Source organism: Schistocerca piceifrons, chromosome 1, assembly GCF_021461385.2.
Source record: "Schistocerca piceifrons isolate TAMUIC-IGC-003096 chromosome 1, iqSchPice1.1, whole genome shotgun sequence".
Lineage (NCBI taxonomy): Eukaryota > Metazoa > Arthropoda > Insecta > Orthoptera > Acrididae > Schistocerca > Schistocerca piceifrons.
In genome coordinates, this window is record NC_060138.1 from 861,394,307 (window position 1) to 861,404,578 (window position 10,272).

Sequence of the window (10,272 nt, forward strand, 5' to 3'; positions counted from 1 at the left end):
AACTCCCTGAAGAAGCTGTTACTTTCTACTTTGCTCTCCGTAACTGGAAGTCAACGCTGCATGTACACTGCTCTGCAAACCTTAAGGATGAAAGTTACTTTCGCATGATGTGTCACTGCCAAGTACCGTAGCTCGATGAAACTTGGACCATACAAAGAAAGAATTGCTGCGATACAGTACTCGTATAGATGGTGACGTCCATTAAGGGACAATAACCACACCGAACTGACCACGATTCATGGAGGTCCTCTGGACATTACACAAGGCGGGACATGGTTCCTGATCACCACGGATGGCAATACTTGATCTGCAACGTGCTTCCATGCTGGCCACAAGGTTGGTAAGGTGTTCATGTGGTAATGCGTTCCATTTCTCGACCAGCACGGTTATCAACAGCTGGACGGACGTTGGTTCATATGGTCGTGGAGCAATACAACGCATTCCACTCATGCTCTATAAGATTAAGGCCTGGGGAACGGGCTGGCCAGCCCATTCGCCAAATATTCTCTCGTTACAAAAACCCCTCCACGTGCGCTGTTCGATGCTGTTACCCATTGTCATCCGTAAAAATGAAGTCAGGACAGAATGTACCCCTGAAACACACACATGGCGAGGAGTGCAGTATCAGAACAACGTTGACTGGTGATTCTCCGCGTTCAAATATTTGGAGGTCAGTATGCCCATGCAACATGTGTGCATCGCTATACCATATTGCCGGGACCATCTAAAGGATAACGCGTGACAATTTTCTTGGGTTCATTACGTGTTCGACAATGTTCCTGGCTGCATTATGTGATCGACAATGTTCCTGGGTGCATTACGTGTTCCCAATTCTTGCCATATGGGGGCAATTTCAGTACTGTCGAACATGATCGTTTTGGTGGTTCAGGCGTTGTATTGTTGGGAGGCATATTGTTGTATGGGTGTACTGACCTTCAAATCTTTGAACACAATACATTCACCGGTCAACGATTGTAGCACTGTACTCGTTCCTCAAGTGAATCTTTCCCTGACTTTGGTTTTATGGATGACAATGCGCGACCGCATCGAACAGTGCAGGTTGAGGAGCTCTTGGAACGCGATGATATTCGGCGAATGAACTAGCAAGCCAATAACAATTTGGACCACCTCTAGCCCTTATGAAAGCAGTTATTGGGCTTGGCTTGACTGAAAAAGTTATTTGGTGTCCTCCTGAGGGATATCGTGCCAAATTGTCTTAAATTTGCGAGTTAGATCGTCAAAATCCCAAGCCGGTCGGAATGTCCTGCCGTAAGTCTTCAAACATTCTCATATGGGACAGGTCCGGCGACCTTTCTCGCCAAGGTAGGAATTTGTAAGCACGAAGCAGGAGAAACTCTCGTTCTGTGCTGGTGGGCGGGCGTTATCTTACTTAAATGCAAGCGCAAGATGAGCTCGTGGTCGTGCGGTAGCGTTCTCGCTTCCCGCGCCCGGGTTCCCGGGTTCGATTCCCAGCGGGGTCAGGGATTTTCTCTTCCTCGTGATGACTGGGTGTTGTGTGATGTCCTTAGGTTAGTTAGGTTTAAGTAGTTCTAAGTTCTATGGGACTGATGACCATAGATGTTAAGTCCCATAGTGCTCAGAGCCATTTGAACCATTTAAGCGCAAGATGACTTTTCATTGAGGGCAACAAACGGGCCTAGGATATTGTCGACGTACCGCTGTGTTGTAAGGGTGCCGTGGATGACAACCAAATGGGTCCTGCTATAAAGGAAATGGCACCCCAGATCATCGCTCTTGGTTGTCGGGCCGCATGGCGGGCGAGAGTCAGGTTGGTATCCCACCACAGTCCGAGGCGTATCCAGACACGTCATCGCTGGTCAGAGGAAGAGAAAATCGTTTTGGTTTTTAAAATTTTAGTGATATTAAAGCCCTTATTTTTATATGTTGTGCTTAAGAATGTTTTTATATATGAATTACTTCAAGAGGGCTCTCTTGAGCGGCCAACGGCCTTTCCGCAGTGGTAACACCGGTTCCCGTCAGATCAACAAAGTTAAGCGCTGTCGGGCTGGGCTAGCATTTGGATGGGTGACCATCCGGTCTGCCGAGCGCTGTTGGCAAGCGGGTTGCACTCAGCCCTTGTGAGGCAACCTGAGGGGCTACTTGACTGAGAAGTAGCGGCTCCGGTCTTGGAAACTGACATGCGGCCGGGAGAGCGGTGTGCTGACCACATGCCCATATCAGCATCCAATGAGGCCTGTGGACTGAGGATGACACGGTGGCCGGCCGGTGCCGATGGGTCCGCCAGGGCCTGTGGACGAAGTTTACGTTTTACTCTTGAGCACTACAAGCTCTACGAGCACTTAATGGAAGCGGGAGAGGAGTTTTTGGAATGTTGGAAAGCTCTTTTATAGTTTATTATAATAATAATAACGTCCTTATTGAAGTTTCATTGGTTACTTTTAGGAATATATTTTATGTGTTACATCCTTCACAGAGGGCACTTTAGAGCGCTACGAACTTTGGACCACTTAGGAACCTTACATAAAAATATTTTAAAAAATTTGCTTAATTTCACATCAGTGTTTCACGTTGTACTTAGGCGCATTTTTTATTAATGACATGAATTCACTCTCTACGAACAGAGGGCGCTTTCCAGCGCGCTAGGTGTTGCACCAATCAGCTTTATTAAAAATTTATTTATAAAGCCGCAGCAAACTGGTGTATGGCTAGTTGTGACGGTGAACTTTCAGTTCCATATTCGACACTTTACTCTGTAATTGGAACATGTGGTATCTTGCACAAATTTATATTATAACTAATTTTTAAAGAATGTTTAAGTTTTACAGACTTAAGTTATAAACCATTAGTAATTTGAGCCAACTGTAACTATAAAATAATTTTTTGTAAGAGTTCTGATCTGTAATAGATCTGAAAACCTGGCCCGAAACCGGTCATGCTGAAATAAAGGGAAGAGATACGGAGACTGAATTTGGACACTTTTTTTAATAGAAACGGAGATAAAATATTAAGTAGTTACCCACAATTCTTTCAACGAGAACTCAACAAAGGACGAAAATCAAGAGCTAGAGTTCTGTGTTAAGAAAGTGTACGACAGAGTGCATCTCGTTTCGACTTGGAGGATGAGTGAAGAGGCGAGCTCGCTTGGGGAGGGGGGCGATGCGATATATACCCGCCTTATGCAAACCAAGATCATCCTTAACAGAACCGAAAAGAGTTCTAATTTTAGATGAAGGTCGGAAAACACATTTCACGTCGTATTTCACATCGTATGTATCGCATTCCTTGTAGTTGTGGCATGACGTACATTGGTCAGACTGATAGTGGGGGACTGGTGTACTGAGCATATACGGCACACACGATTACAGCAGCCAAGTAGATGTGCTATTGCCGAACATTGCTTGGATACTGGTCATCCCATGTTGTACAATAACACCGAGATATTGGCATGCACGTTCAGCGATTGGGACAGTGTCATTAAGGAAGCTGCCGAGACGAAATTAGCAAGCAACCTTGTAAACAGGGATGGAGGTTTTTGTTTAAACTCTGATTGGAATCCTGCTCTCTCCCTTGTCAAAAAATAGAGGGACAGAGTCAATGTTCCCTCACCTGCTAGTCCGTAGTCTTTCACTATCGATACCTCTGACTTTGGTCATCTTTGGTGGCAAGTTGTGTGAAAATTGTATATGACAGGAGAAACTCAGCTCTCATATATCTCAACAGGTTTTCGTTTCCATACATAAAGTTATAGGAACTTTTCTTCCAGTCTCGACTAATGCTACCTTTTTTCTAAAAATACCCTGTATTGCTTTTTCATCCTGCGAAATAACCGTGAAGGTAAAATTGAAGTGGCTTACCAATTGATTGTCTTCCTGCACACCATTCGCGATTAAAACAAGAAAGGGGAAAGCGTCAGTGGTATTCAAAGCGACTTTCGCCACAGTTTGTAAGGTGGTTTTCTGAGTGTAGATGTAGACGTAGACATAGACGTAAATGATGCAATGGAAAACTACGCTTAGCAGGTTTTGTGAGGACAGTGTGTATGCGAAGTGACTAACTGTCCGTTTACCACTCACCATTCGTAAAAGGAAGGCATGTGTATAGCGAACACGCAATATCTACACTAGACTGAAGACCAATGACGACCACATTCTTTTCACAGACGGGTCCCATTTTAGTCGGCGTAATGACGTCGGGTACATTTTAATTTGAAGAGGAGCCTGAATCGATTACCATACATGTAGAACCTACGAGAAAGGAAGACCTTCGGGCAGGGCGTTGTCAGTGTATAGAGTGGTGTGATATGTCTTTAGGCGCGCACGTGCACCAGCGTGTCTATCCGCTTGGAGCTGTGACTGGGCAATCGCCTTAAGAGATGAGACCATGTCCTACGGAGCTGATGGACGCCATCTACTGTATAGCTCCACATACGTTGCATTGAAGCTAAGGGTAATCAGACTCTGTCATGGCAATTCTCGTGCTACACCAAGCAGACACATCGTATATTTAGACCTTCAACGAGAGACTTTAGGCGGGATTGTGTTCACCTACATCCCTTTCTAACACCAAACTATTTTGGAGTTGCTTGGAGTATAAAAGGGTTAGCGTGGTTACAAAGCCGATTGGTTTCTTTGCTCCAAAGTTATTTAAGCTCACCGGACAAAACATTATTCATCCCCTTAAAACTGACAATTTTTTCCGTGTACGATCTGGAAAAGGAAAAGGAAGGGCCCAGATGCTGTTGATACACTGCGTGCCGTCTGCTAGACTCTGTACAGATGTAAATGAAGGGATCGACAACGAGCTGTATGGACTCCAGTGCTCGCCTAGGTGAGGGGGTTTCTATCAACACACTACTAATAGCGCTTGAAATGGGTCTTGTGAAATACTCTATGTTGAAAGCAGTACTGCGGCGGTAGCTACAATCCTACAATTCGCAGAAAATGCAGTTTTTAGTTACATTTAGTTTCAGCCCGCTTGTCGCTGTCTGGTCTATACTCATTTTCCTGCGAATTTACTTTTCTCAAATGAAGCCTTCATCTCCAGAAATTGAGTGCGTAACAGCCGCAATAGTAATGTGTACGCCATTGAGAAATGGTACACTACAGTTGCGGAAAGCCATAAATACAGATTTACAGTGGACCTATAGGGAAGCGTAGTTAATAACTGGTTTTTAAGAACGTATGTTTCCTCCGCGCTTACTACATCAGTGTACACAGTGTTTCAGAGAGACCTACTCGCTACGTTGTTACAACATATGCCAATTGGTCTTCGAGCACATGTGTGATCCCACTTTGCTCGTTTTGCACTTCTTGCTCATGAACACCACAGTCAGTGGTCCCCTGAACGGTGAACGGGGAGAGGAAGTTCTGTTTCATGGGTAGCTCGTTCAAGTGATCTGACTCGACTTAATTTGTTCTGTTGCGGTCTTGTAGGAGTTGCATGTACAAGACACCTGTTGAGACTGCAGAGCTCATCGTAGCTGACTGTGAGATCGTTACAATAACACTAGGGTTGTTCGAATGGATCGACAGAGCTTACTACGACGACGTCACGCCTACACACACTGACGGAAATGAGATGTAGTTCACAATGAACACGTTTACCGAACGCAGCTTGACTGATACTCCAAATAACTTGATTAAACTTTCATCCGTGCACGTGCTTCGCTACAGTATTTTCAGTAAAAAAAAAAAGCCATTCCTACAGGCATATTACGTTATGGTTTTTGAGCGCGTCCAACGCGCCTGGAAATTTTCGGATGAAGATCTCAACACAGTATGCCCAGAGGACATGTACTTGTAGATTACTACCATCTTTCGGACTTTAAGAGAAGTCAGATGATTGATATGTGGGCCATGCGAGCATCATACCGACAGATCGGTCAGACTGTTGACTGTAGTGCAATGTTGCAGAACGTGTGGTCACGAAATGAGCTTAGGAAAACTCTGTATCAGGTAAAGTCTCACTTCTGTGTGTGTGGCGGTCAGATCGATATCAACGTGTCCGTAGACGACATAGTGAAAGATTACAGGAAGCAGGGACTCGAGACTCCAATTTCTCTCCAAATCCTGGAATCGCAGTGTGGGTTAAGGCTACGACAGCAGGACTGTTTCGGTAACTGCTGAAGGGAGGCTGAATGCTAGTCGGTATGTGACAAGAATGATGAACCCTGTTGTCATACCCTTCATGACGAGGGTGCCAAATGTCATACTTCAGCACGATGCAAAGCCGTACACTGTAGTTCACAACACAAAAGCCTTCGAGACTTTACAGAGCCTTGACCTGCCTGCACCTCCCCTGTTTTGTCAACCACAGAGCATGTCTGAGACACGATGAAAAGTCCTACGCTTTTTTACCAGCCTCTAGCTGACACAGCATGCTATTTCAGGCATGGCAAGAAATTCCTTAGGATGACATTCAGAGGCTGCTTACGTCCATGCCACAACAGCTAACAACAAGATTGTATTCGAGCTCGGAAGAGTTTCCAAAAAGGGTCACACCTCGTACTGATGTTTATGAGGGACTCCAGATACAAATGGAATGGTAGTTTAACCATTTAGTACCCGTTACGTGATGATCATCTCCACCGAGTGTGGTGAACATCGTGCTTGTGCTCCATGGTAAACACGATCATCTCCACCGAGTGTGGTAAACATCGTGCTGGTGCTCCATGGTAAACACGATCATCTCCACCGAGTGTGGTAAACATCGTGCTGGTGCTCCATGGTGTAACACTCCCCATTTCCGTCGGTCAATCAGCTAGGGGCTTCCAATCTGAACAACTGTTGCAATTATACAGCACTGTGCGGCTAAACGAATTGTTATGACAATATATTTGCTTGGATTTTTATCGTCGTCAGCGCATGACAGGAAAATCTGAAATTTTCCAGTTTTCACTTGTAGATTTCAACTGTCATGTCCGGACGAGGATTTCATATCTCCAACTGATGTATTTGCTCTACTCCATCACTGAAAGTTTGTGTCATCATCATGGGAATAGTCTGTATATACAGGGTGGCCAGAAACATTCTGGAAAGCTTGTAAGGGTGCCGCAGTGTAGGTTGTGCTGAGAAATAATTGTTAAGAAAGAAATCGATACGTTGCTGCCGTTTCCGAGTTAATTGGTATTGAAGTTATCCAAGCAGACAGTTGCGCACGCAAATTCAAGCGGCCTCCCAGAGACAGTGTCGCCAAATGTGTTCGTCGTTTGGTACCTTAAGACAGAACAAAGGAGCAATGCAAAATCTTGATATGGGACGCTAGTAAGAAACGAACCCGCGGCAATGGCTGAGCAGTCTCATACAGTATCACCTACGCTATACGAACAACCGACGCTAGTTGTATCTGCTAGGCCGCTTGAATTTGCACCTGCAACGACCACATTGGCTAACTTCAATGCTAATTAATTAGGATATGGCGCAACGGATCGAACTTTTTTTATCAATAATTATTTCTCAGCGCAACCTACCCTGCAATACTCGGCGAAAACCGAAAATGGTTTATCGATCTTTCCCCTTCATTCCTTGCACAGGATGGATAGAAGTTTATTTCAGATAAACGAAAATTACGACGCTCATATTTTGTTGTTGTTATCGATGTCTTTGGTTTCTCAACTTAATATGTTTAGCAACCCTCTTGGTTTTTTCCATGACATCAGAGATGTTGACGAGGAAGCTGAGGCAGTAAGCTTGTTTTTAGAAGAAAGGGGATTGAAATTCCTGTTATGACCTTTCATTCAGGAGAACGGTAGTCGACATTACAAAGTAGTAGTAAATTTGTAGCTGGCGAGAGGTTATTTCAAAGTACCAAGTCACAAAGCTAACCTCCTCCAGATTAACAGCGAATGTTACAAATACATGGCTACAGCTCACACAGGGACCATACGAATTTGGACGTCAGCGATTATGTGTATATATGAAAGTGTCCCTCCTAAGACTCGTCAGTCACAGTTTCTCTGGTTTTTCGGCAGATATTTGCAATTTCGTTTTTTCAGTGTGTAGCTGGAATCATGCCAAAAAATACTCCTCATCCAGTCTTTCATGCGATAGTTTGTTTCCCCTTGCAAACAACATGATTTTTAAAGTGGAATTTTACGTGTACATTCGATAGTAATAGCAAATCAGTCTAGTGCGATATTCGTTTTACCTATGTGTATTACGTAAAACTCGAAGAATAACGAGTACTCCAGCGACATTGCTGCCCTCGGGCACTGGCTGCTAGGGCCATATAGCAGCACCGCCCGGTCGCCGTTGTAGCACGGGTCATTCTCCGTCTTTTACGGTCCCTGTTAATACCTATTGCTAAAACAAATATCATACTGGACTAATTTCGGACCGCGCTATCGAATGGGCAAGTAAAAAGCCACTTTAAAAATAATTTTGTTTTTGATGAGAAACAAACCGACGCTTTCCCTCGACATTGTGCGTCGAACGAAAGACGTGATGAGCAATATTTGTTTGGGCTGACTTCAGTTACATATTGCAAAAACGAAATTGCAGGTATCTGTCGAAACATCAGAGAAAATGCAACTGACGACTCTTGGGAGCGACACTCGGTATGCATATACAGATAGAGAAAGGCGTGTTATTTACGGAAATGCTCGTTCACGGTCATTAATTCAGATGCTATCAAATCATCATCTAAATGGCGTACATACATTTCCACAACCGGCGACCAAACCTGAAGAGTTCAGCGATGCAAAAAAGAAAGGACTTGGTATGGTCGCTGTCATCGAGGCGAGGCTGTTTGCAATGAAGGTAGTTGCCGGTAGCTGATTGCGTAGCCTAAAAGCCTAATAATGTGAAGTTGTCGGAATTAACTTTCCTTCTTTTACATATGAGCCATTAGGGACGATATTTACTCTTCCGCATTTCTCTCATCATTTCTCAGTGTTTCTTTCTTCTGTACAAGTGGTTCTCGTCTTCTTCTTGGCTTTTTCATGAAAAATTTTGGAATTTGCGATTTATTTCTGAGTGACAGTCGTTCCTCTATATCTTGTGGAGTAATTATGAGCTCGTCTATGTGCCTTACAATTTTTTTGCACCATGTGTTGTCCATTTTTCACTTACCAAGACAAATGAAGTCTTTTGTCAGTCTGTTAGTATTCGCCCTTTTGTAGTGACCATTCATCTTTTCATAATCATGTCTGTAGCTTTTTCAGTATGTGTATGAAGTTCGCTACTACAACGTCTTTGTTTTGCGTTAACTCTTTAACTGGTACCAAAATTTTCTTTAGTATTTTTCTTTTTGTGATTTACCATAAATTGTTTCTCAGTGAATTATTGTAATTAGTGTATGTTACCAACTTATTTCACGTTTACTTAAATTTCTTATCTGTTAACAATTTAAATATTAACTAACTGATACTGAATTACGTTTTTAAATAAACTAACAGCTTTCTATTTTTAATTAATAATCGCATAACAAATTAAAATTTGATGGACATACGAAGTACCTTACTGTGAAATGAAAATTTACGTACATCAGTAACACTGTTCAATCTCAACAAATAAGAAATTATTTTATTTGACATTTCATGTTTCGTATTTTTGTACCAATGCTAATGTGTCATGAATGTTCACAATTTTATTTTGTAATTAAAATAGAAAGATTTTTATTAAAAAAATAATGTTTCAATAGTTGTTAATTAATATTTCCATTTGTTAAAGACTATGGAATTTAAATAAAAGTTTCAGAAGTATTGCTACTATTAAGATTTTAACCAGGACTCTATGATATCTACAAACACTCAATTACCTCTTCATTGTGTTCATAAGCTCGAAATATTTTGTAGTCAACAGCGGTCGGAAATCTCATTATTTTCAAAGGCGACGTTTTTTAGTTTTTTTTTTTTTGGGAATTGCGTCGAACAGCTTTAGGGACTTTATGCTTGTGCATTGACTTTGAAATCCTATAAATATTAAGAAAATAGAAGAGGCTAGGCAACCTGTAAGGTGCCCCTGTGACTTTGACTGCTGATTCTCATTTCGTAGCAGGGGATTGATTATCTTTGTTTTGCACGTAGTTGAGGCACGGTGAATTATATTTCTGGACAAATGAAGTGTATTTAAAAGCTGTGAGTGGCTTCATATAGTGACAACTGTCATTTTCACGAATCTGGACGTAACGGCCTGTCTCTATCGATCTCGTCGTCAATTGGACGCTAAAATCAAGTCTTTATTTCTCCTAGCCTCTGGGTAGACATCTTACGGTGGTCCCGCTGAATATCAGTCATTTCCATGTACAGATTTTCTAGTGGTTTAATGATGCAACAGTGATACAATAAAAAAA

General features: G+C 42.6%; 1 pseudogene; it reads left to right on the plus strand.

Moving 5' to 3' along the window:
- The first annotated feature begins 1,960 nt into the window (after positions 1-1,960).
- On the plus strand, positions 1,961-2,078 carry LOC124728115 (annotated as a pseudogene).
- Positions 2,079-10,272: the final 8,194 nt, after the last annotated feature.